The 27,852-nt window shown below is 44.1% G+C and overlaps 1 protein-coding gene across 4 annotated transcripts in view; it reads right to left on the bottom strand.

Annotated features, from left to right (window-relative positions):
* Nucleotides 1-27,852, bottom strand: part of ACVR1 (activin A receptor type 1) — a 397,514-nt gene that overhangs the window by 99,003 nt on the left and 270,659 nt on the right. The window lies entirely within an intron of this gene.

Here is a 27,852-nt window from a genome sequence, read left to right as displayed (position 1 = left end):
GTGCGTTTGCTGCCATCTAGTGGGCCGCTTTAACACCAACCGGACAGAATTACATGAACTGTAACCGATGAAGTAGGGAATACATCTTCCCTAAACTTAAAAATCTGATATTCACTAACAGGTTAAGCAGATATAGATGACTCCTTTCTTTCGTATTAATTGCCGCTCTTAACATTTGATTTATACGCAGATAATTAGACTTTTTGAACAGTACTACATTTCTGAATATACTACACAGTATCTGGCTCCCAACTGAACCTTACCAATTTCAAAGCAGAGCTGAACACAAGAGGTCAGAGTTCGCTAGACAGGGCTGATCAACGCTGGGTTGCACAATTAAGTGTTGTTAGAAAAGCTGGAGGCTTTGTTGCAATTCTTTGGTAATTCGAAGGGCGTTTGCAAGCAGTATTTTGATTTATTAAAAATCATAAAGGTAAGCGTGTCAATTCAAATTAACAATCGGGTACGTCGACAATGACGGTGATGGGTGAATCTTTTCATTATTACCCGGGCTCGATCAAGGGCCCGAAGCGTTTTACTACCACTTTCCAATCACGGACTGCTACAGTTACAAATACTTTAAAATAAACCAAAAAAATCAAATGTCATTGCTTGTATTGTTTCGGTTGCCTAAAGTGACTAGTACAAAAGTGATTAATGTTCAGCATCAAGCATAGTAGTCCGCGTAAAAAACATTGACAAAGCCGAATCCTGATTGAAACATTTTGTTTAAAAATGTCTGCTGCAGTAGAAAAAACAAAAAAACAACAACAAAAAATACAAAAAGCGTTGGCAAAGCCAATTAGAATGTCCTTGGCGAGCCTGCATTTTCCTATTTATTTTCAGCAAATATTTGCACTAGGAATTACAAGTCTAACAAAAAGAGAATGCTATCATCTAGAAGGTATACACTCGTTTACCATTCATTTAAACTGACCAATCACATAAATGAATAAAAAAGAAAAAACATGAAATCATATCAAAAATTAAAAAAAGAAAAAGAAAAAAAAAAAGCGATTGGCCTACCAGGCATGGTACTGAAGGGTACTACTTTTAATGTAGAGGTGCACAAGCAAAATTCAGTCAGTCACAGTGAAGAGACATAAAGGCTAACGTTGGCTAAATCACTGTTCTAAGCTCTGGCCAAAAGTAAAATGCGGAGAATACTCAAAACAAACCAAAGGATCAAGAGGTCTAATCGAAACCCTCTCTCTCTATTTTTTTGTAAAACATGTGGCTGACGAGAAAGCCATGTTATCTCTAAAGCAAACCTAAACACGATTGCTTTCTGTATAAAATGTATTTAAGACAAAAGATAATATTGTCTGTCATGTATTGCCCAATGCAAGCACTCCAAATAAGGCGGAATGATACACTAACTATCCAATAGCATGAGGTGAGGAAAACAATACTATTCTGGACGGACCCAAGGCACATTCCATCTACATTTTAAATAATTGTAAACAATAGGCCAGATGAAAGCCATGCTGTCAAGCCAAGCCTAAAAATAACACCAGGTTGTTAGCTCACTGACCAGAGTGCATGATTCATATCCAGTTAATTAAACTAGGCCTTTACGAATTATGGCATTGTACTGTCCAGACAGCTGTGCTTCGGTACTTTTATTCCCCCAGACTTTCTAACTGATGCCCACTTTGGTTTTTGGCAGCAGAATACATTCGTCTGACTGCCTTGAACATATAAGAAATGAATAAAACTAGCTAAGGTACTTGGCAGCTCTGCCCACAGCTTTGCCTGAAAAACAGTTGACCTCGCCAAGGACGTCATACTTGAGTGAAGGCCAATCCAGATCCTGTGGCCTCTCTTCGCTTTAACAGTCAGTTAGGCACTACAGCACTGACAGAAGCTATACACTTTGGTTGAAGTTATGATTTCTTCGCCCAGTACCCCGACTTTACCGGCCTTGGCATCAGGCCAGTACCCCTTGGTTACTACTGGGTACCTTGAACCACTAGTATGTCTTTGCCTGGTCTTCTGAAGACCCTTTGCTGCACAAGCACAGAGGACTATCAGACCATTAACGTTACCGTTTTCCCCAGATGGGACTCAAACATCGGTATTGAGGAGACCCTGGTGCTGTGACCTGCAATGATGGAAGAAGCAGCTGTACTGCTCACTGGATGAGAACAGTGCTTAATTTATGCTTGTTGTTTCCGATGCTGAGCACCGGCACTTATTTTTGAGGACCGGGGCTTATTCTTCTGCCTCAAGCATTTGCTGCGAGAAAAATACACAAATGGGAAAGATGGAGGAAGGGAAAAACGAAAAAGCGTCAGAAAGGGAGAAAGTAGAAAGCTGCAAGAGTGAGCTGAGGGGGCAGGTAGTGGCTTTATATTGATTGAAGAGGCCCGAGATGGCTTCAGGATTATGCCGCCTCAGTATTCCGTGTTCACACATTTCATTGCAGCAGCCGCGCGTTTAAGAGGACGGCTTTGGGCACCGGCACCTTTGTATTTACAAATTAAGCATTGCATGAGAAGGACCAGTGGCTTGACAAAGACAGAGGGGGTGTTGGAGTTGGGGGAGGCGGGGTGGGGAGGTAAGTGTTACCTGGAAGGAGTGAGCCACAAAGGAAGTATGAGCAATACAGCTTAGAAGAACGAAACTGAAAATATCTAACTTGCGAATCAAAACATTCTGGTGGTATTCCAGGAATGAGTGAACACACCTCCGGCAATTCCCTCAATCGGTGGAAACCCGTATCACCCCTTTCCCTGTATGGAAAGATTGGGGTCTTCAGCACAGGATAGTACACGGGTGGTTAATGGCCATCTCCGTGATGAAGGAACTATTTGGACTATATTCCTAGCAATTCTGAAGATGGCATTTCCTGAACACATGAGTGAACAATACTATGTATTTCGCCAGGTGTAAAGGATCCAGTGGGTGCCACAGCCTCTATCTGCAATTCCCCCCGCCCCTCCACCACCACCATCACCACCTAATAAATTTCACTGGGATTAGCTGCTGACATCCAGTTTTGTACCATGTGTGCTAGTCTAGTTATAGGACCAGTTGTCAATCTGTTTACAATTTTAGTGAGGAGCGTCAGCAGTTAACTTGACTCCCCTATTAACTGCACCACCTCCCCCCTGAACTGTGTGTGAGCTAATTCTTTGGTACCCCAAAAACTCAATTTCCTATGGATGGGACTCTCCGTTCACTTTTCAGGAGTCTTTTTGGAAGTTAAAAACATTTTAAAGCTATATGAATTTTTTGGAAGATTCTCAGACGCCAGGGCTCAAACCATTGCCTGAACCTCATACTACTGTGAAACTAGGTTAAAGGTTGATAGCATTTGTTAGACCTGACATCCTCGGCATAGTCTCCCTGTCTTTTTGTCTTTGCTTTCCATGTTTTGACTGTGTGCTGGACTCTGTTTTTGCTAGTTTTGGTACTCAGGGCATTTTACCAGTGCTAAAGTGCAAGTGCTCCTAGTGTAAATTGTATGTGTAACTGGCTTTTCCATGATTGGCATATTTGATTTACTATTAAGTCCCTAGTAAAGTGCACTAGATGTGCCCAGGGCCTGTAAATCAAATGCTACTAGTGGGCCTGCAGCACTGATTGTGCCACCCACAAGAGTAGCCCTGTAAACATGGCTCAGATCTGCCACTGCACTGTCTGTGTGTGCAGTTTTTAAACAACCAATTCGATCTGGCAAGTGTACCCACTTGCCAGGCCCAAACCTTCCCTTTTTATACATGTAAGGCAACCCTAAGGTAGGCCCAAGGCAGCCCCCCTGGGCAGGGTGCAGTGTATGTTAAAGGTAGGACATGTGCTGGTGTGTTATAACATGCCCTAACAGTGAAATATTGCCAAATTCAGTTTTCGCTGTTGCAAAGCCTATCTCTCTTATAGGTTAACATGGGGACTGCCTTTAAATAACTTAAGTGCAGTTACCCTTTGGAAGCAGATAGAGATCTGGAGTTTCGGGTCTCTGAACTCACAATTTAAAACTGCATCTTTTGGTAAAGCTGGTTTTTAGATTGTCAGTTTAAAAATGCAATTTTTAGAAGGTGGGTATTTTCTTGCTTAAACCATTTTGTGACTCTGCCTGCTTGTGTTTTCCCTGCTTGGGTCAGACTAACCGGTGGCTGTTTGTGAATCCCCTCTGGACAGTGACACAAAGGGAGCTGGGGTGTAGCCTGCATATCCTGATGGGTCATGTGGGCTAGAGTGGAGGGAGGAGATGACACACCTGAATAGGCTGTGCCTGCCCTCACACAATACAGTCTCTAACCGCCTGGTGTGTGTCTGGGGCCAGGCCTGGGCAAGGCCAGATCTTGTGAACAACTGAGACTTTCCTTTGAAGTTTCCCTACTTCAAAGGCAGAACGGGGTATAAGTAGAAGACCCAAAACCACAGATTCATAGATTGCTTCTGGAACCAAGAGGAACCTCTGCCAAGGAGACAAGCTGAAGAGCTGGAAGAGTACTGCCCCTTTGCCTGTGACTGTGCTTCTCTGGCTTGGCCAGCAGTTGTTGCTTGTGCCTGAAAGAGGACAAAGACTGGACTCTGTGGTTTATTCCTGCTGGTGAAGAATCTCCAAGGACTTGGACTGAGCTTGCCTCCTGTTTTGTAGTCTCAGGGCCATTAAAGACTTCCTCTGCCAGCACTTGGACTCTCTGCTGAGACTCCTGCCTTCCAAATGGTGCCCTATCCAGTCCCTGGGCCCTTGAAAGGTGAAGCTGGTAGAACCAAGGTAGAAATCCACGCACAGGATCCGTGTGGGGCAAGTTTCAATGCACCACCTGCAACACAGCAGTAAAAATGACTCACCACCTGCATCGCGGCTGAGAAAGCGACGCACTACCTGCATCCCGGCTGGGAAAACGATGCATCACCTGCATTGCGGCTGGGAAAATAACGCAACACCCACATGTGGCTTCTGAAAACGACAGAACCCCCCACACAGAATGGTATTCCATCACTGTGCAGCCGGATTTCACATCCATCATCACTGGACGTCAAAATCAACATGAACCTGCGCGGATTTAAGGTTCTCCGTTCGGAAATAGACGCATCGCTCTCTTGCAGGAGAGAAAAACAACGCATCGCCTATCCGACTGGAGTAGAAATGGCACACGGCCTCACTTGCAAGTACGGAATCGACGCATCGCTGATTTTTTCCCCCCGACGCATGCTCACCTATGCAGCTTTATTTTTTACGCAAACCAGGTACTTTGTGTAACAATAACGTTTCAATTGTATTCTATGGAGTAAGATTCTATTATTTTAAAAATTGATAACTTTAATTGTGTATTTCGGATTTTTGTCGTTTTCATCTTGTTTGATGTAGATAAATATTGGCTATTTTTCTATTCTGGTGTGGTGTCCATTTTTTAGTGTTTTCACTGTATTAGTGTGTGTGTTGGTACAAGTACTTTGCACATTGCCTTTGAGATAAGCCTGACTGCTTGTGCCAAGCTACCAAGGGGGTGAGCAGGGGTTATCTTAAGTGTGTATCTCCCTTGCCCTGACTAGAGTGGGGGTCCCTGCTCAGACAGAGTGCAAACTAACTGCCAACCAGAGACCCCATTTCTAACAGCATTCTTGATACATATTATCGGAAATATGCAAAAGAACCAATCCAAGGAAGCTCTGGGCTTACATAAACTCAATACATGATGGATATTTGCCAGAACACGGCAGTAGTATGCCATAATGCACCTGGGAAGCTCACATCTCAGCTTCATACCTAAGTGATCAGGAAAAAAAACAACAGTCATCAAATCTTGTAGAAAAACATGTATGGAACAAAAAGTGGGGCCTGACCCTGGGGGTGTATCCATAGCCACGGGTATTAGGAATGCAAGAGCAGATGGCACCCAGAGCCCAAATGGCCTGCCAGCAAAATTATAAAAACTAGATATCTAACACTTGGCTTGTTGGCCGATCTCTTATATAATACCTGCTACTTTATGCATCAGAGGCACCACTTCCTCCCCATCCTATCCCCACCCACCATCAATCTCTGTCCTGGTAGAGATCTATCCTCTGCCTCCTGTATAAAAAAAGTCTCCTCCGGCCTATGCCCACCAAACTATAGGATTAGCATTACTGCATTGCTGAACATTGAAGCCAAGTGACATGCCAGAGTGTTAATAAAGGATCTAAAACTCTGGAGGCCGATCAAAAGCTCATTCTGTGTTGCCCAACTGGCTTCAGAGATACCGAGAGTAGAACTGATATCATGACCCTTTCAACGCTACTTAAAAGCTTCACTCCCAGACTTATTCAACATTTTATCAATTTTCGAACTGTGTTTGACACAATAGACTGTAACAAACTATGACAAACTGAAGGAGAGGACAACACCACCACACTCAATGGCCTTTCAAGAATTATACATTGACATATGGGTCAGAGTCAAAATTGGAGATGGCTTCCCCCCCTAAATAGTAAAATCCCTACAACAAGAGCCTTAAAACATGGCGGACATTCCATCCAACATGCATAACAAGAGAGCATGCCCTTCAAATACAAGTGGAATGCCAATTCAACTCCTAATGTATGTGGACAACACTGTCATTTTTGATCAAACGTGAATTGGGTTGCAACATTCACTAACAGCCCAAATTTTACTATGCTGCCACCAATCTAGCCAACCAAACACCTAAGCTAATGGTTCAACATGAAAGGTTCCCTTTTCAGACTAGCTGAGAAGATAAAATCAAAAGAGCATAACATGATTTCTGGCTTCTTGAAAAAAAACAGTAACTAACCAGGACCCTCTTTGAAACCCCTATTTGACCTAATCAAAGGAAAATATATGCCCTCTCTACAGAACAGCTGTGAAATCTTCCTTGCCTTGCGATTAACCTGCTGGAATTGCATAAAAGCACCTTTTTTAGATGCCTATTGATTCTATTTTTATCAACAATTCAGGCACAACCCAGGCTGGAATTCAATCTGCTAAAAAAGTCAATATACTAGGCAGGTCGACTATTCTGCTCCTGGTAAAACTAAAAAAGGGCCCAACACGGTTCGTTAAGATCCTTCCTATTGCAAAAACTGTGGAAATGGAAGGATCTAAAAACGATCGCATTTGGAGTTTGTGAGCGCAGATTTGACATGAAATAATTATTTTATGTAATCATACTGATGCACTAACATGAGAAATGCTTCAAATGAAAAATAAATGTTAACATGGAAAGTGTGTCTGTTTAGTGGCCACCATCAGAGTGAAAGGCCTGCACATTTTGTTTTGTTAAATGTGTGAACTCAGTGATGAAATACAGAACATTTAAGATAATAGTGGAATATTTTCTGATGTGCTGATGTTCTGTGATTGCATGATTTATGCACATATTAGGTTTTCAGCCAATCACAGAAGTTTAGCAAGTTTATTCTAATGTTTGTGAATCAGACACTGGGGTTCATTCATTGCTTCCAGGTTTCCAGAGACTTTACTTCTAATTTCTTATGACCTGTCACTTTGACATTTCATGCTTCAACCAGTCAGTCTACGGACATTCTGGTATTGTTATTATTTGAATAATTTTTTGTATGCTCCATGCAATGATGCTGGTACTTACTTTAGCACTCAGTGCTTAGAGCCTATAGTGCTATGCTGCCTGCCTTAGAAAATTAACTTGATGGTTCAGAGAACTTGGAGTCCAAATGTCTGAATTGTCACCCCTTTCCCTACCCCTGTCCTGAAGTCCCCCTGATGAAGTTGTAACCTGATTGCTGTTTACCTTAAGGAGAGGTAAATGTATGAATTCTATGCATTGTATTTGTCTGTTTGTTTTACAGGTACCAGCTGCTGCTGTTTAAAATTTGGCTGCTATTTTTGGTAGTGCTATAGCTAGATGTTTTCTAAATTAATGTTACTAAAACTTTCGTATGATGCCCAACATGCTAACGCTAATTTGAGGCAGTGCTTAATTTGTGCTTGTTGTTTCCGGTGCTGAGCACCAGCACCTATTTTTGAGGGCTGGGGCTTATTCTTCTGTCTTAAGTATTTACTGCAAGCAAAAGACACATATGGGAAAGACGGAGGAAGGGAAAAATGAAAAAGGGTCACTAAGGGAGAAAGTAGAAAGCTGCTAGAGTGAAGTGAAGGGGTAGGGAGTGGCTTTAAATGGATTAAAGAGGCCCGAGATGGCTTCAGGATTACCCGCCTCAGTATTCTGTGTTCGCACATTTAATTGCAGCACCCGCATGTTTAAGAGGAGGGCTTTGGGCATCGGCACGTCTTTATTTACAAATTAAGCACCGATATGAGGTTTGTGAGGTGTTTTCTCTATGCCTATGATTTGACATTGTTTATTTACTGAATCAAATGTTTACTATCTCTCTTTCTCAGATATTCATGTTATTGATTTCTGTTCTAACTATTGAGTTCATTGTTTTATTTTCTCCGTTAAAACTAAGATTCCTCAGGCCAATCCGTCAGCCCGTGATGCTACTTTATGTGTACCATTTGGTATTGAGAATAATTTTTGTGACCTTAGCATTGTTAATATAGGGAAATAAATATTTTAATTGATACTAAGAGGTGTAGCTATTCATGGCCAAATGGGTCCTGGTGCGTCACATATTGATTCTTTGGTGATTGTTATTACTGTTTAATGTTGTTGTTTTATGTGGCAATAATCAGTATGTCAATCAATGTGATAATCAATATAATCTAAACGAGTCAAAAGGGTCATCGAAATGAAATAATAAGATGAGACAAGGAACTGTGCTGCAACAAGCGTATGACTAATTCAATCAACAGGCTTAATAAGGCCAAAATCTGTGACATTAGCAGTAATTTAAAACACTTTGAAACAACAGCGCTTTTGCTGCTTTGCAGTTGACAATTTCTCTTGCCTCAACCCCAAGTATGTTAGCACTTTTTTTAATCCTTACATTCAAAATTCCATACAACTCTACTTGACGGAAGCAACTTTGCTTAAATTAAAACACGAACTGGCGAGACTGAGATTCGGTTGTTTGATGCTTGAAAGAGCAACCAGGCCTGAAAATTTGCCTGCCCTTTGAATATCTACCGCGTGGCCCACTGAATTTTCTGCTGCCACAGCTTTGCAGAAGAACGCTTCAAATATTTAAATGCCAACGATTAAACATCAGAGTCTGCCTAACTGCAATAAAGAAAAGTTTCAACCCCTCCTTACACATGCAACTTGCCAGTGGCATTGCAACTTTTTTTTAAAGCAATTTTAGCCAAAAAATTAACTTTAAAATTAACTGCGCCCTACGATGGCTGTCAACGGCACAATTGACTGACTCTTCATTGCAATCTTCAGCTATCCAATGAGAAGCTTCACTGTAGGTTTCTGTCTGGTACCAACAAAGGTCTAGTAAAAGCACTGAAGCCAAAGTCGACAGTCGAGATCTCCTGATCCTCCCGAAAACAATAATGTTATCTATAGGACAACAACGTCATTTTGCATATAACAACTTATTGCATAAGTGTTATAAAGAAGTATGATGTGACTTCTGTCCCAGAAGGTACCTGAATTGCAGACCTGTTCCCTTCCTTCATTTTATTTGCCCTGCATTGGTACAATAATACATAAAGACATATTATATTTGAAGATAAAGATTTGATTATACAGCAACCTTACTGTGTGCAATTACTGTCATTGATTATTCAATTTTGAAACCTACTACAGCCTCCTTGAGTAAGTCTGGAATGCCAGGCTTGCTCAGTTTGGAGATTCAAAGTGCAACTGTGTCAGTAGGTAAAGATTATAATTTTTTTTTTTTTAGGGGGTTGTGGAGGGGTGGAATTACAATGGACTTGAGGTGCACCCCTCCCCAAGTGATTGTCCAGTAATGTCCAGCGTGTAAGACAGCTATAACGTATTTATCCGCAGGGTTTCAAACAATTATAAAACAAGCATTGGTAAAGCCAAAAAGTCCGGCATTGGCAAGCGTAAATATATATTTTTTTTTTTAACAAGCAAATGCAATCCAAAATTAAAACAGAAATTAATAGTATAAAAGAAAAAGTAGTGAATTACAACAAAAGAAATGCAGGGACAGATTGGCCCACCAGGTGCTGACGTTAACTTATTTTTAAGCAGATGTGCATATGTGGTCAAACAAACCACTGTGGCTCATACTGCAAGAGAGTAAATGGCTGAAGTAGGGTGACCAGCTGTCTCATGCTATATGCTATTGTGGGCAACATGAATGACAAATTCAGTGACTCAAGTGAGCTGACTAAAACCACTTCCACGTGAGAGTGTATGCATTTTCATTCATGGATGTTTTAATGCATGAGGCTGGTAAGACTGACTAGGACTTAGGACTGACTGGCCAAAAAAATAGTTTAGTGAGTTCCATAAATACAGGGACTTTTTTTTAGACACAAGATCGACCAATGTTATTTGCAATTTTAAAGACATTTAGAGTAAAATTCCAAAATGGGTTTAGGATCGCACAATTTGCACTTGCAAAATATCTAATTAACCACCGGACGAGCCCACACACCGAGTCCAAAACTCGATCCATTTAGAGTGATCACAACAATCACTGCTATGTAAGACCACCCGGGCAGGAACTAATGCAACTGTAAGAAATGCAAACACTGGAGCAAACAGTAGCTGAGCAGTCACCGAATCGGTGTTCGGGCACCAGAACCAGCTGCAAAACATGCTGAGATCTGACAAGAACGAGCTGTGTACTGAGGCCGCCAAAAAATGGATTTAGGTAAAACGTGGCGAAGCGGATAAAATGTGGTCCTGCTACTTGAGTAAATAGGTTTTTAGTGAGCGGAACAACCCGAAGAAGGGGTCCTGACGGAGTGACCGACAACTAACTCGAGACATAACCTAAAAAAAAAAAATACACACAAGCTTGTTACCATTTTTTAAACGGATTTCCAGATATCCTCTTTGAAACAAAGTGACACGACAGGAAAACTCATGAAAAAAGGTTTTGTGTTAAGTATTGCCTAATATTGCATGTTTGTCCCAACTATATCTGCATTTTACTTTGCCGCTATGCAAAACCTCAGAAATGTGGAAAGTTAAACTGAATGTTAAAATGAAGCAAATGTTATTTGCTTTGAGTGTTAAAAAACTGGACAACTTATTAGGTGGTAGGAGGCCAGTGTTTAGTTGGTTTTAATGCAAATAATACTTCCTACCATTTAAGCTGCAAACTATCCGACAATCTGCACTTACCCAGAAGATAAAATTGATATTACGCTTATTCCGTTTTTTAACATGAAAAAAAAAAAAACTTCAATGTTATATGACCTGCAACAGAACTTCAAAACTGAACATGACACAATAGTTGCCATCGATGGCATTTTAGCCACAGTACCGCAGAAGGATGAAAGGCTGAGTGAGCCCTGTGCCAGAATTCAGACCTGCAGCCATGAGATCAAACTGATTAGTCAAGGTTTTCTAGCGAGCCTTCTAGTCTCAAGTCAGACAGTAGCATCGGTAACCACCCACATCAGAAAATACGGGTAAGGCTAACAAGGGCCTTAATGGTTTATAGGCGGCTTGACACTATTTCGTCCCTGTATCAGCCTTTGTTGGGTAATGAGCACAGTTCCCAAACATAGAAAAAAGTCACATTATGTAAACTGTAAAAATAAACTGAAAAAATGCCAAGTGTTGGCTCTTGCCTTTCAATTTCCTATTGCCCTTTTACTTACTGAGAAACTCAATGGGTGGGTATGAATTCAGTGCACAGACGAAGACAATCAATCAATCAGGCACTGCTTATATAGCGCAGCTCCTCACCCGTAAGGGTCTCAAGGCGCTGGGGGAGGGGAGGGTTGCGTAGCTACCATCAGTGATGTGGTTCTCCAAAAAGCCATGTCTGCAGCTCCTTCGTGAAGTTGAGGAGGGAGGTAGTTTGTCTGAAGGGAAGGGGGAGGCCGTTCCAGGCCGTGGCTGCGATGTGGGAGAAAGAGTACCCTCATTTTCTTGGTTTCCTGATGCGTGGTACTTCGGCGAGGGAGAGTTGGGCGGATCGGAGGGTCCTGTGAGGTACCTGGAAGTTTAGTCGGCTGTTCAGGTAGGCTGGTCCGATGACATGGAGGCCTTTGTGGACGTGGATGAGGATCTTGAAGGTGATTCTTTTTTCTATTGGAAGCCAGTGACGTGTTCGCAGGTGCTGAAAGATGTGGCATTGTCGGGGCAGGTCGAGTACCAGTCTGGCAGCAGCGTTCTGGATGTTCTGTAGTCTGCGGGTGAGCTTCTTGTTTATCCCGGCGTACAGCTCATTGGCATAGTCCAGTCTGCTGGTGATGAGCGTGTGTGTGACGGTCTTTGTGTTCCAGGGGGATCCATTTGAAGGTCCTGTGTAGGAGGCGGAGGGGGTGTGGAAGCAGGTAGATGTGACTGAGCTGATTTTATGGTCCATGTTGAGTTTGGCATCCAGGATGAGCCAGAGTTTCGGCCTTGGTTCGTGGGGGGTGGGCGGGTTTCCGTGGGTGGGTGGCCACCATGAGTGAATCCATGCGTCAGGTTGTGGGCACAGGATGAGAACTTCTACCTTCTTTGCGCTGAGTTGGAGGCAGCCGTTTTTTATCTAGTTGGCTACTGCTCCCATGCCTTTGCGGAAGTTGTGTCTGGCTGTGTTGGGTTCGTTGGCTAGGGAGAGGATGAGTTGGGTGTCGTTGGCGTAGTAGACGATGTTGATTCCGTAGCTCCTGACGATGGCAGCCAGTGGGGTCATGTAGAAGTTGAACAGAGTAGGGCTGAGGGAGGATCCCTGGGGGACTCCACAGGTAGTGGGTGTGGGGTCCGAGATGAAGGTGGCGCGTCTCACTCATTGGATTCTGCCAGAGAGGAAGGAGTGGATCCACTCGAGGGCCTTGTATCTGATGCCGGCTTCGTGAATTCTGCGTATCGGGGTGTGGTGGGAGACTGTGTCGAAGGTCGCCAATAGGTCTAGCTGGATGAGTGCCGCCATCTCTCCCTTGTAAATCGGGGAGCGGATGTCGTCGGTTGCGGCCAGGAGGGCTGTTTCTGTGCTGTGTTTTTTTCTGAATACAGACTGGGAGGCGTCGAGGATGTTGTGGACTTAAATGAAAGTGGCGAGTTGGCTGTTTATGGCTTTCTCAATGACTTTCGCTGGGAATGGGAGCAGCGAGATGGGCCTAAAGTTTTTGAGGTCGGTGGGGTCTGGCGAGGGTTTCTTGAGGAGGGCGTTGATCTCGGCATGTTTCCAGTCATCGGGGAAGGAGGCATCAGCTATGGAGTGGTTGATGGTGAGGTGGAGCTTGGGGGCAATGATGTCAGCTGCTCTGCTGAAGATGTGGTTGGGGCCTGGGTACGTGGTGGCCCCGGAGCTTATGGACTTCATCGTCTTCAGAGTGGCTTCGTGGTGAGGGGGGTCCAGTTGGTGATCGTTGGTTTGTTGGCTTGGGTGGAGGGGTTTCTGCGCATAAGCTGTCCTCACTGAAGCTGTCATAGATAGTTTTGATTTTGTCGTGGAAGTAGGTTTTGAGTCTGTCGCAGAGGTTTTGTGAGGGTGGGATGTCTGTTGTTTCACTGTTGGGTTGGGCGAACTCCTTGGTGATGCTGAAAAGTTCCTTGCTTTTGGGTGCGTGTGAGGAGACTCTGGGCCTGATTCTAACTTTGGAGGACGGTGTTAAACCGTCCCAAAAGTGGCGGATATACCACCTACCGTATTACGAGTCCATTATATCCTATGGAACTCGTAATACGGTAGGTGGTATATCCGCCACTTTTGGGACGGTTTAACACCGTCCTCCAAAGTTAGAATCAGGCCCTCTGTCTTGTACTGCTTTTCTTTTGGTGCTTGTCATGAGTTGGTGGTGTGTGGTGGTGGTATTTCTGAAGCTGTTTTGGGCTTCTGTGGATTAGGTGTTGCTCCAGATTTTCTCAAGATGACAGCAGGTACTTCTGGATTCTCTGAGTTCTTTGGTGAACCAGCCAGCTTTCTTGGTGTGGGTGCAGTTTTTTTTCTTGAGGGGGGGTTATGTTGGCGCAGTCGGCGATCCATTTGTGCAAAGTGCATGCTGTGGTGTTCGGGTTGTCGTGCGCGAAGGAGGTAGCGGAGTTAGCAAGAGTGTTGGTGAGCTGGTCGCCGGTGACTCTTGCCCAGTCTCTGATAGATGGTTGGTGCCAAGGTCTGAGGATGGAGGGTGTGTTGAAGGTGAAGTGGATGCAAGGTGGTCTGTCCATGGAAGTTCGGAGGGGTGGCTGAAGGTGATTGATGTTCCTGTTGTGAAAATGGGGTCGAGGGTGTGTCCTGCTGAGTGCGTTGGTTCTGTCACGATCTGTCAGAACCCTAGGCTGTGGAGGTTGTCTAGGAGAGATGTGGTGTTCGGGTCTTGTAGGTTGTCGAGGTGGAAGTTCAGGTCCAATGCCAATGACAAGGATTGGCAAAGCCAAAAGGCCTTGACTATAAATCTTGTTGGCTTTGACAATGATTTGTGGCCATGCTGTACAGCATGGCTAAAAAGAAATATGAAAGAAAAATGATGCAATGACACCGGAGCATCATTTTGTAGGCACAAGTATGCGTTCCACGTGCATATGTGTGCTACCAAAGGACACTTTTTTAGTGTACAGATCCAACAGTACATTTAAAAAAAAAAAAAAATAGCACAAGTGTGTTTTTTTTAAAGCATGAAAGTGGTTAAAAGAATGAAATGAATAAGCAGATTTCAGGTAAGGGGCGGCGGTTGAAACAACAAGTGGGGTGGTCGGGGTGAATGAAGCACATCCAGGTACATACAGGACAAAGGGAGAAGCAACATGACAGCCAGGGACACACACACACACACACACACACACACACACACACACACACCAGAAGGGAGTGAATACGGGCTAAAGAGAGCAATGTGGAAGGAGGAAACTCATGGGTGAGAGAGCAACCAGACACTTACGTAGAGGGGAGAGAAGCACATGGGTGATAAGAGGGAGAAGCAAGTGAGGGAGTACCTTGGAAAAACATACACTCTTCTGGAGGTTTTAAACAGAAAAATAAATAGTTTCCTAAATGCAAGCAGATGAAGCACAAAAAGAAGACAACTAAAGGGATGGTAAAGAGGCTATGCCTAATGAGTTGTTTGAAAAAACATGGACAGGCTAAAACAAGAAAAGCCAGGCAACAGAAAGCAAGCAGATAAGACTGACAGTAAAGCCAACCAATGTGGCTCCCTCAATTATCTGTAAAAGTAGTTGTCACCTGTCCAATCCACTTTTAGTACTTTTACTTCACTTCCACCACTGGAGGCTTTTTCAGTTCTTACTGAGGACTCTGCTACTTCTCTCCTTCCGCAAACTCTTACTAACTGATGACGCTGCTCCTCTTACAGCTTTCAATCTTGGCATACATCTCCAGAACCTCTGTTTGCTTATCTAACTTTTCATAGAAATTAGGCTCTGCAATTCAAAATGCAAAAGAGGTCTACTTTCAACAACTCTTAGGGGACCAGGCTAATGAGCTAAGGAGCTTATGCTCCATGCTGCTGACTTCACCACCACTAGATCTAGCTCTTTCTTCATCTGCTTGGCCAGTGATTTTGCTGTTCATTGTACCTCAAATCGTAAGATATTTGTGCTACCTTTCAATCTCTCAGACAACTCACCTGGGTTTATTCTTAGGGTTCCTCATGTCTCTAGTCCCAATTCTAACTATTTTCAGTCATTGTCTTCTACATCAAAATTTGAAGTCCTGAACACACTGGAGTATGCTCTATTATGCTCTGCCTGCTGCCTCAGCAAAACCAGTATACTTTCTTCTACTTCCTTTCTTAACTGTGCTCTTTAACTCATCTCTTCCTTAAAGTGTTTTCCCACCCTCTTTAAACACTGCTACTGCTGTATCATCTTAGAAAACACCCTAACTCTCTAGCATCCAAATGAGCTTTCTAGCAACCTTAATTCTTTGCTTTTATTTTTGGCAAGTGTCTTGCCTTTTTCTCAACCTGTTTTTTCTATCTCCCTAAATCTCTTTTCCCACGTTTAATCAAATTTTCACCCTGGGTTTTTAACAGACACTGCTGTTCTCAGTAATCAGCAATCCTGTCTCAATTAACAATCAACTATCCTAATGCTTCTAGATCTTTCTGCAGCTTTCTACGGGGCGGACTACTCTATCCTATCATCTATGCTGGACATTCCGGGAACCATCCTTAGCTACCCTTTTCCTTACCTCAATGATCACACATTCTCATTTTCTTGGAAAGGACTGTTTTTTTCCAGTTGTCATCTTGTTACAGTGTTCCACACGGACAGTACATTATACTTTCTTCTGATTTATCACTGCCAATGACCTGATCATGAATTTTTTGCAGATGATTCAGAAGCATTCTTTTTTGTCTTCCCTGTTCTCTGCATCCATTCAGGACTACGCTTCATGTCTTCTAGCTCTCAAACCCTGGATGGTTTGTTATTTTCTGAAATTCAATCACATTAAAACAAAGGTTCTCTTGCGTCTAGCGTCTTCTGCCTACCCAACGCCACTAAAAATCTCTTTTCTCACTTTTCTCCCCTACTCTACTACAGCTCAGTTTATGTAACCAAATTAATTCTCTCTTGATTTCTCCCCTCAGGCTGTTTCTATTGTAAAAACATTTTAGCTCTATAGCAATCCTAAGTAAATAATTTTGTACCATTTTCCTTTTTACAACTTATCTTACGAACTCAGATTCAGTTACATTTCAATTGGCGTTCTTCTCTTTATATTGGTCTACTCAAACACCTTATAACCCCATTTCAAATTAATCAAAATTCAGTTTCTGTTTTTTATATTATTTTCTACCTTATTCATACATCTATTTGCAGCAGTACAGACTGCTTCCATTTCATGTACAATGCTAACTTTGTTTTCTCTCTATTATCTTTTGGCATATGTTACTTTTTACCCTTTAAAACCCAGGCTCCTTTTCTCTCTGGTCTTTTACCTCCAGAGACGAGGTTTCTGTATAATAGCTCTACTTTAAAGACATTGTTAAAATAGGACTTTCTTCTACCATGGTCAAGAAACAGACTGACTGATGTTGCTTTAAGTCTTGTTCATTTCTTAATTGTATAGTTATTTTTCCTTTGAAAGAGCACTTTGGATAAAAGTGTTAAAATACGAAATACAATTTTAGTTTGACAAATTCCTTAAGCCGTATGTCCACAGCCGTTACCAAAAGGATTTGCCATAATCTTATACTATGGAGAAGTGTGGCACAATGGTTAGAGCGGCAGACCCTGATGCAGAGATCTGGCCCGGGACCAGGGTTCAATTCCCACCTCAGCGGGTCTTGGGCTCAATTCCCTTGGACCAGATAATTCTCTGGCCGTGGTGCCTAATCTAATTAATGGGTCCCACTCTAACTCTGGGCAATAGCTTGCTTAATCTCCACAACGGCCCTCACAGCGCTTGGATCCCCTTTTTTGGGCTGGCTGTGGTGAAATGTGGATGAGTTGGCAAATATGAGTTGCTGTAACTTCTGTCCTACTTGTGCTTCCTTGTTCATTTGAATGTAGACACAGTAGTGTTTTGCGAAGGTGTGTGGCAATGCCCATGTCGCTGCAGCACAGATTTCCTTGATGGGTACACTTGTCAGAAATGCCAGTGTGATGCCTTTCTTCCTGGTTGAGTTTGCTCAATGTTGCGCAGTTAGATGTTTTCCCAGCTTTTGCATAGCAAGTTTGGATGGTGGTAACAATCCATCTGGTGATTGCTGCCTTGGATACAGGCGTTCCCTCGTTTGCTTTGGCAAATGACACGAAAAGCTGGTTCCCCTTGCAAAATGCTTTGGTCTCCTTTAGGCAGTACATTAAATTCATTTGACTGTCCAAAGAGTGTAGTGCACTTTCTGCTTGTGTTTTTGGCTCCTGAAAGAAAGCCGGTAGTAATATGCTTTGATTACTGTGGAACTGCGTTGCTATCTTTGGTAGGAATTGATGATTAGTTCGAAGGACCACCTTGTCCTTATGTATCTGTAAGCAAGGCTTTTGGACTGTTAGTGCTTGCAATCTGCTCACTCTGCGAAGCAATATGATTGCTACTAGAAAGGCTGTCTTTAGGGTGAGTGACTTTAGATCCGATATGCGCATGGCTTTGAATGGTTCTATCATCAGTTGTAATAACACTGTGTTCAGGTTCCACAAAGGGGTTGGTGCTGATCATGGAGATGCCACTCTGATCGCTCTAGGAATCTCTTTACTACTGTGGATGTAAAGAGGCTTGATCCTGATGTGCCCTAGTGTATGCCACTATTGCTTCCAAATGTACCCTTACTTATGTATAAGTAAGGCCACTGTCTAGCAGGTGGGCAAGGAATATTAATAGTGTCCAGGTGTGTCCTGGAGTCCATCTTATTGTTGCTTGCACACCAACAGATGTATCTTTTCCATTTAAGTGTGTAGCATTTCTGTGTGATTGGTTTCCTCGCTTCCCTCAGGATTTCCATCATCCTTGGAGGGAGGTATAGGTGGCTGAATAGTAAGCATTCAGGAGCCAAGCAGCTAGGTTGAGTGTGGCTGGCTCTGGGTGATATACCTCTCCATGGTGGATTGTCAGATCTTTCGCTGGTTTCAGTGATGATCAACTGTCCCCTTGACATCTCCAACAGATGTGAGAACCAGGTCTGCCTTGCCCACTGTGGGGCTGGGAGGATGATTTTGCTCCTCAAGTGTTTGGCCTCCTCCAGCACCCTGTGGATTAGGGGAATTGGAGGAAAAGCATATGCAAATGCCCCGACCCATTTACTGAAATGGCATGGGGGGGTGGAAATCTGGAGGTAAAGTGTCAGCATTTTGCGTTTGTTGCTGTGGCAAAGAAGTCTATGCTTGGTGTTTCCCAAGTGTTGAAGATCTTTTGGATGACTCCCTGCTTGATTTCCCACTCATGTGAGCTGTTCTCTTTTCTGCTTAGTTTTGAGTTCTCCTGTTAGGTGGATTGTTTGGAGAGTTATTTGGTGTCTTGGCCTAGCTTCGATAGGGTGAAGGATTTTGTTCCCCCTTGTTTGCTCAGGTAGAAAATGGTGGTTGTATTGTCTCCTCATATCAGAAATGTTGTCTGCCTGTCAAGTGTGCTTGGAAGGCTTTTAGGGCTAGGAAGACTGTTTTCAGTTCTAGGTAGTTGATGCAGTGGCATCCGAGTTGTTCCATAGGCCATTCACCTTCGAAGGGTTGTTGTGAGCTCCCTAACCCTTGTGTGATGAGTCTGTTGTTACAGTCATAGTTGGAGCTGGTGTCTTGAAAGCTCTCCCTATGCTTATGTTTGTTGTGTTCCACCATTGTATCTCCCTTTGTACTTTTGCAATGACAACCACTAGATCCTTCCAGCTCCCTGCGGCTTGTGACCATTTGTTGCAGATCCATTCCTGAATGGGTCGCTCAGATATGTAGTCTTGCATGACTGATCAGCGGTATGCATGATGCCATCATGCCCATGAGCTTCATGACAGTCCTCACTGTCAGAGACGGACCACTCTGGTACAGGCGAGTTTGTTTCTCGATGGCTTCAACCCTCTTCTGGATTGGGTATGCCCTTGCCGTCCTGGAGTCTAGTGTGGCTCCTAGGAACAATTTTTCCCTCTTCTGATTGACGTGATGATGTCTTCTGGTTTATTGTGAACCCCAGGAGTTGTAACATGTGCTTGTCTGTTTGTATGTCCTTCCTGCATTTGCTTCTTGATTGTGCCTTTATTAGCCAGTCGTCCAAGTATGGATAAACATGAATTCCTTGCCTTCATAAGAGTGATGGTACTGCAGAAAGGACTTTGGTAAAGACTCTTGGTGCAGATTTTATGCCAAAGGGCAGCACTGCGAATTAGTAGTGTTCCTTGGCTAAAAAGAACCAGAGGCATTTCTTGTGGCCTTCGTTCATGGGAATATGTAGATCTAGGGTAGCCATCTGATCTCAGTCCTGCAGTAGTGAGATTACCTCTTGCAAGGTTGGCATTTTAAAGTGTTGTGTTCATATGAATTTGTTTATAAACCTAAGGTCCAGAATTGGCCTTAAGGTTAGATCTTGTTTTGGGACTAGGAAATATGATGAGTAGTTCCCCCGTTCTCTCTCATGTTGGCATAACTTCTTTGACTCTCTTTAAGAGTAGGTCTTTCACCTCTGTTCTGAGTTTCTTTAGTTTTTCCCTTTTGAAAGACCTAACCTTTGGAGGTCTTTGTGTGTTCATTGGGTTACATGCAGTATCCTTAAAGGATAATATTTAAGATCCATTTGTCTGTGGTGATGTTTCCCCACTCCTGGAGAAACCCCCCTGATTCTGTACACCCCCCTCCCCCGGGTGTAGGTTTGGGCGTCCTTGACCTGGGAGTCATTAGTTTGAAGATCCAGCGCACCTGGGGGTGGGGGGTCCTTATCCTCTTGCTGTTCCACGAAGGGGCTGCCTTCCTGGGTACTGTCACTGTTGGTAAGCCTGTGGTTGTGTGGCTTGGAGGGAGACCCCTGTTGCTGGACTTGTTGCTGCCCTGTATTAAAAGGGTGACCTGCCTGTGGGTCTTCTGCTGGGGTGCCCCTCTTATGCGTGCCCCTGAACTGTAGAGCCCCCATCGCACTTTCTGTCACGCTGTCCTACTTTATTTGTTGCAGGGTGTTGTCCACTGCTTATCCGAACAGGACCGTTGTCTCCGGCGCAAAGGCTGCTCTGCAGGGGTTGTCTGCGGGCTTGGGGCCTGTGCCTTTCGGCGATTTTACCTTTTTCTTCTCGGCGTCCCTCAATCCCTTGTTTTGTGGCTGGACCTTCTCCATTTGTGACTCAAATATTTCAAAGTCCGAGTCTCCACCTCTTGCTGTTTTGGCGACCTCCACATTCTCCTCTTCGTCGCTTGAGAGACCTAGGTGCTGGAGTGACACCTGCTTCTGGGACTTGGTGTGGTGTTCCAGTCTTTGCCTGCATCGTACCTTCAGTTTCTGTAGCGTGAGCATCTTTTAGATTCCCATACTTTGCATATTTCGTAGTTTTGTTTTCGGCACAAATTCTGTGCAGGCCTCGAAGTCCTCTTCCTTGTGGTCTTTGGGCAGGCAAAGGTTGCAGACCTCATGGAGGTCTCTTTTTTCACAAACTTGTGGTGGCAATTTGGGCAAAATTTAAAAGGGGTATTTTCCATGGCATGTACTTGCCCCATCTCTTCATTGATGATCGGTCGGCTTTCTTCCACAGGTGTCCCGGTGGGGTAGGAGGGTGTTTTTCTGTAGTGTCTCCCGATGGAGCACAAGGCTGTTTCCCGGCAGCGTCCCTTGGTGGGGCGCTATATATATATATATATATATATATGGAAAATGTCCCTTATCCAGTGTACATCTGTTCGTGGCATAAGACGCTGCAGATTCACATGCTGTGCATTATCCTGCCATCTAGTGTTGGGCTCGGAGTGTTACAAGTTGTTTTTCTTCGAAGAAGTCTTTTCGAGTCACGAGACAGAGGGACTCCTACCCTTCGGCTCCATTGCGCATGGGCGTCGACTCCATCTTAGATTGTTTTCCCCCGCAGAGGGTGAGGTAGGAGTTGTGTATATAGTAGAGGTGCCCATGCAATGGAGTAAGTATGTATGTACATAATGAGTCTAAAAAATAGTATATATTTACAAATTTACAAGTTTCATCCAACTTATAACGGCTACAGGCTCCCGGGGAGGTGGGAGGGTGCATGTGAATCTGCAGCGTCTCATGCCACGAACAGATGTACACTGGGTAAGTGACATTTTCCGTTCGATGGCATGTGTAGCTGCAGATACACATGCTGTGCATAGACTAGTAAGCAGTAATCTACCCAAAAGCGGTGGCTTAGGCTGTAGGAGTTGAAGTTGTTTGAAATAATGTTCGTAATACAGCCTGTCCTACTGTGGCTTGTTGTGGTGTTAACACATCTACACAGTAATGTTTTGTGAATGTATGAGGCGTAGACCATGTGGCTGCCTTACAGATTTCTGTCATAGGTATATTTCCTAGAAAAGCCATTGTGGTGCCTTTTTTCCTAGTGGAGTGTGCCTTTGGTGTAATAGGTAGATCTCTTTTTGCTTTGATATAGCAGGTCTGAATACATTTTACTATCCATCTGGCAATGCCTTGTTTGGATATTGGATTTCCTGCATGAGATTTTTGGAAGGCTACAAACAATTGTTTTGTTCTGCGAAACTGTTTTGTTCTATCAATGTAATACATTAGTGCTCTTTTAATGTCTAACGTATGTAATGCTCTTTCGGCTATTGAGTCTGCTGTGGAAAAAAAACTGGGAGTTCCACCGTTTGGTTTAGGTGGAACGGTGCTATACCTTTTGGTAAGAATTTGGGATTTGTATGGAGAACCACTTTATGTATTTGTATAAAGGGTTCTTGTATAGTAAATGCTTGTATTTCACTTACTCTTCTAAGCGATGTGATAGCTATTAGGAAGGCTACTTTCCAAGTTAAGTATTGCATCTCACAAGAGTGCATGGGTTCAAATGGTGGTCCCATGAGTCGTGTTAACACAATATTGAGGTTCCACGAGGGGACTGGTGGTGTTCTCAGGGGTATAATTCTTTTTAATCCCTCCATAAATACTTTGATGACTGGGATTCTAAAAAGTGATGTTGAATGTGTAATTTGCAGATAGGCAGATATTGCTGTGAGATGTATTTTAATTGAAGAAAAAGCTAGTTTAGATTTTTGTAAGTGTAATAAGTAGCTTACAATGTTTTTTGCGGAAGCATGTAGTGGTTGAATTTGATTATTATGGCAGTAATAAACAAATCTTTTCCATTTGTTTGCGTAGCAATGTCTTGTAGTAGGTTTTCTAGCTTGTTTAATAACTTCCATACAGAATGTATGGTCTAAATGTCCAAATTCTAAGACTTCAGGAGCCAGATTGCTAGATTGAGCGATGCTGGATTCGGGTGTCAGATCTGTTGTTTGTGTTGAGTTAATAGATCTGGTCTGTTTGGTAATTTGATATGAGGTACTACTGACAGGTCTAGTAGTGTTGTGTACCACGGTTGGCGAGCCCAGGTTGGTGCTATTAATATTAGTTTGAGTTTCTTTTGACTCAATTTGTTTACCAGATAAGGAAGGAGTGGGAGAGGGGGAAAAGCGTAAGCAAATATCCCTGACCAACTCATCCATAACGCATTGCCCTTGGACTGAGGGTGTGGATACCTGGATGCAAAGTTTTGGCATTTTGCGTTATCTTTTGATGCGAATAGGTCTATTTCTGGTGTTCCCCAGCGTAGAAAGTAATTTTGTAGTATCTGGGGATGAATTTCCCATTCGTGTTTGTTGGTGATCTCGACTGAGATTGTCGGCCAACTGGTTTTGAATCCCTGGGATGTACTGTGCTATTAGGCGAATGCGATTGCGAATCGCCCAATGCCAAACCTTTTGTGCAAAGAACACAGTTGTGATGAGTGCGTCCCTCCTTGTTTGTTTAGGTAATACATTGTTGTCATGTCTGTTTTGACAAGAATGTGTTTGTGGATTATTAGTGGTTGAAATGCTTGCAATGCTAGAAACACTGCTAACAGTTCTAAATGATTTATAAGCAGTTGTTTTTGGTGAACGTCCCATTGTCCCTGTATACTGTGCTGGTTGAGGTGTGCTCCCCATCATGGAAGCATCTGTTGTGGTCACGTATTGTGGCACTGGGTCTTGGAATGGCCGCCCTTGGTTTAAATTTATAGGGTTCCACCATTGCAGCGAGAAGTGTGTCTGGTGGTCTATCAACACTAGATCTTGGAGTTGACCCTGTGCTTGTGTCCATTGCTTTGCTAGGCACTGTTGTAGGGGCCGCATGTGTAGTCTTGTGTTTGGGACAATGGCTATGCATGAAGACATCATGCCTAGGAGTTTCATTACAAACCTCACTTGATAGTGCTGGTCTGGGTACATGTTTAACATAATATTTTGGAAGGCTTGTACTCTTTGTGGACTTCGAGTGGCAATCGCATTTTGTGTGTCGATTGTTGCTCCTAAATATTATTCTATTTGGCACGTTTGTAGATGTGATTTTTGGTAGTTTAGAGAGAACCCTAGTTTGTGTAGGGTTTCTATGACGTATTGTGTGTGCAGAAGACACTGTTGCTGAGTGCTGGTTTTTATTAACCAATCGTCTTAGTAAGGGAATACGTGCATGTGCTGTCTCCTGATGTGAGGGGCTACTACTGCAAGGCATTTTGTGAATACCCTTGGGGCTGTTGTTATCCCAAATGGTAGCACTTTGAATTGGTAATGCACGCCTTGGATTACAAACCTTAAGTATTTCCTGTGGGAAGGATGTATGGGTATGTGGAAATAAGCATCCTTGAGATCTAATGTTGACATGTAGTCTTGTTGTTTGAGCAAGGGAATCACGTCTTGAAGTGTCACCATGTGAAAGTGATCTGATTTGATGTAAAGATTCAGTGTTCTGAGGTCTAATATGGGTCTCAGAGTTTTGTCTTTCTTTGGAATTAGGAAACACAGGGAGTAGACACCTGTTCCTTTTTGATGGTTGGGCACTAGTTCTATTGCTTGTTTTTGTAACAATGCTTGGACTTTTAGTTGTAACAGGTCTAAGTGTTGTTTGGACATATTGTGTGCTCTTGGAGGCACATCTGGTGGCAATTGTAGGAATTCTATGCAATAACCATGTTGGATAATGGCTAGGACCCATGTGTCTGTAGTTATGTGTTCCCAGTTGTTGTAATATGCGGTAAGTCTCCCCCCTACTAGTGTTGAGTGGTGGGGGTTTGTGACATTGAAGTCACTGTTTGGTTTGTGGGGTTTTTGGGCTCTGGAATTTCCCTCTTGTTTTAGGGAACTGTCCACCCCTATATTATCCTCGAAAACCTCCTCTCTGATACTGGCCCTGATATGTGGGTCTGACTTGTGAGGTGGAAGGCTCTGTGGTTTGGGAACAAACCCCCCCCCCCTCAAAGTGCGGCTTTCTAAAAGTGCCTCTGCTCTGTGGGGAGTAGAGCACGCCCATGGCTTTGGCCGTGTCTGTGTCCTTTTTAAGTTTTTCTATTGCCATATCCACCTCCGGCCCAAACAACTGTTCTTGGTTGAACTGCATATTCAGCACAGCCTGCTGGATTTCTGGCTTAAATCCGGAGCACCGTAACCATGAGTGCCTACGAATGGTTACTGCAGTGTTCACTGTCCTTGCCGCCATGTCTGCTGAGTCCATAGCCGACCTTATTTGGTTGTTAGAAATAGTTTGACCTTCCTCAACAACCTGTTGGGCACGTTTTTGGTACTCTTTGGGAAGGTGCTGAATGAGATGTTGCATTTCATCCCAATGTGCCCTGTCGTATAGAGCCAGTAGCGCCTGAGACTTGGCAATCCGCCATTGATTGGCTGCCTGTGCTGCCACCCTCTTGCCTGCTGCATCGAATTTCCGACTTTCCTTGTCGGGCGGTGGTGCGTCTCCTGAGGATTGGGAGTTTGCCCTCTTTCGGGCTACTCCCACTACCACCGAACAGGAGTTAATTGTTGTGTGATAAACACAGGGTCCGTTGGGGGAGGTTTATATTTCTTCTCCACCGTAGGCGTGATGGCTCTGCCTTTTACTGGGTCCTGGAACACTTGTTTGGCGTGTTTTAACATGCCTGGCAGCATTGGCAAACTTTGGTATGAGGTGTGAGTAGATGACAAGGTGTTAAACAAAAAGTCGTCCTCTATGGGCTCTGCATGCATTGCTACATGATGGAATGTAGCTGCCCTTTAAACCACCTGCATATATGCAGTGCTGTCCTCAGGTGGTGACGGCCTTGCCGGGTAGCAATCGGGACTATTGTCGGAGACTGGTGCATCATACAAGTCCCATGCATCTGGGTCATCCCAGTGTGTGTCGGCGACTGCATCATTGGGGGTGTTGCTACCAGGGACAGGTGTGGCGAATGTAATAGAGATTGCTGTGGCGAGAACCTTGGTGGTGTTTTCTCTTTAGCCACTTTCTCTTTTGGCTGCATTTCCGTCTCCTGGAATGCTAGCTTTCGCTTGATTTTTATTGGAGGAAGAGTTTGGATTTTCCCCGTGTCCTTATGTATGTGAAACCTCCTCTGGGTATGGTCTGGCTCTCCCATGGCCAGTTCTTCTTCAAATCTGTGCCCTTGTAACGGAGTTGAAAAGCCTTGCTCTTCTGTATAGGATCCTGGTTTCGGCTCTGAGGCTGCATGTTTTGGCACCAAAGCTTTTTGTACAGTCTTTTTCGGCTCAGAGGAAACCTTCTTGACTTTAGTGGTGCCGAACTCTCGGTGCCGAGATGGTTCGGAGACGGTATCTTGACCGGAGTCGGATGTCTTCGGCTGCTGGGAGGCCTTTTTCGGTGCCGTTGTTTGGTCACCGTGTTTTCGGGTTAAGCCACGGCCTGTTGGCGATGGCATCCCCTTGGCCTTTATTATCTTTGGAGGAGTCTTTGCCGGGGCTGGTTTACTCACAGTTTGTTGCTGTTTCTGCTGCTCACTTTCTCGAATGGAGAATCTCTCCTCTTCCTCGACGTCGATCTGCTCGGCTGGTGTCGACCCCATCTGGAGTCTTCGAGCTCTTCGATCTCGTAGTGTTTTCTTGGATCGAAATGCCCGACGGGCCTCGCGAGTATCCTCCCTGTGTTCCGAAGATAAACACAGATTACAGACCAAGTGTTGGTCTGTATAAGGATACTTTGCGTGGCAATTGGGGCAGAAGCGGAAGGGGGTCCGGTACATGAGGTTTGAAGATGGACGCGGTCGGGCCGACCAGGCCCCGCTGGAGAGTGGAAGCCCCGAAGGGCCGCCGGAGCGCTTCTTTCTTCGGTGTCGATGTGCTAACACTAAACCGGTACCGAGCGCGAACAATACCGTCGAATTTTCCGATAACTAACTTTCCCGAATCGAAATACGGAGCGAAGAGGAACACGTCCGAACCCAATGGCGGAAAGAAAACAATCTAAGATGGAGTCAACGCCCTTGCGCAATGGAGCCGAAGGGGAGGAGTCCCTCGGTCTCGTGACTCGAAAAGACTCGAAAAGACTTCTTCGAAGAAAAACAACTTGCAACACTCCGAGCCCAACACTAGATGGCAGGATAATGCACAGCATGTGTATCTGCAGCTACACATGCCATCGAACATATATATATACATATATATTTTTTTTTAAAGTATTTTTCCCCAAAACTTTCGGGTCTCCTCAGTCATGCTTTCAGTCCCAACGGCGGAAAAAAGAATCTGAAGATGGGGCCACGCACAGGAACTTCCGGAGCACAGTCTGACATCACACAGAGGATGGACTAAGCAGCCAATGGTGGTCGATGACGCCCCCAAGAGAAAAAAAAACCTCTCTTTTTCCAGACCAAACTACTAGATGGAGGAATAATGCACAGTATGTGAATGTAGAAAAGGATTGATGCTGCAAAAGTACAGAGTATACTCCTGTGCCGTACTGAGGCTTCAGGTCGAGTTCAATGGCCACCTTTGAGAAGGAGCGCTTGGCTCTCTTCCCTGAGTAGCCTTTGATGTTCTGGGCTAAAGTGCGTGTTTGCGAGGTGGAATGGTAGGCGACGTGGACAATATCCAAAATCCACTGGCGAGAGGTAATGTACTCCCACACGAGAGAAACTTTGAAGCCGCCCTCCCCCCCCCCCCAAATGAATCAGTTGTCCGATCTGGGCGTTGTGTCCTAAAATGGTGGTCATTGCTGACCATGGTCCAAAGGCTGTGGCGGTCCAGCAGTCTGTCTCTGGTGCTCTAGAGTAGTTGGATGACCCTTCAGAAGTGGCTGCTCAGCTTGGGATTGGTGTCAAGGGAGAGGGAATACTATATTCATGGCTGGCTGCGCTGGTGAAAGATCCTCAATCTTCAGATCGGAGCTGGAGCTGTCATAGTGGGAGAAAGCCTCCTCATCTGCAACCAACTGTTGTGGATGGTGTTGCTCCTAGACGTATTCGGAGCAGAAAAGGTCCAGGGCGTTGTATCTGCT

This window comes from Pleurodeles waltl, chromosome 3_1, assembly GCF_031143425.1.
Source record: "Pleurodeles waltl isolate 20211129_DDA chromosome 3_1, aPleWal1.hap1.20221129, whole genome shotgun sequence".
Lineage (NCBI taxonomy): Eukaryota > Metazoa > Chordata > Amphibia > Caudata > Salamandridae > Pleurodeles > Pleurodeles waltl.
The sequence above is the reverse complement of the archived record's forward strand: the minus strand, read 5'-3'. Positions and strand labels throughout refer to the sequence as shown.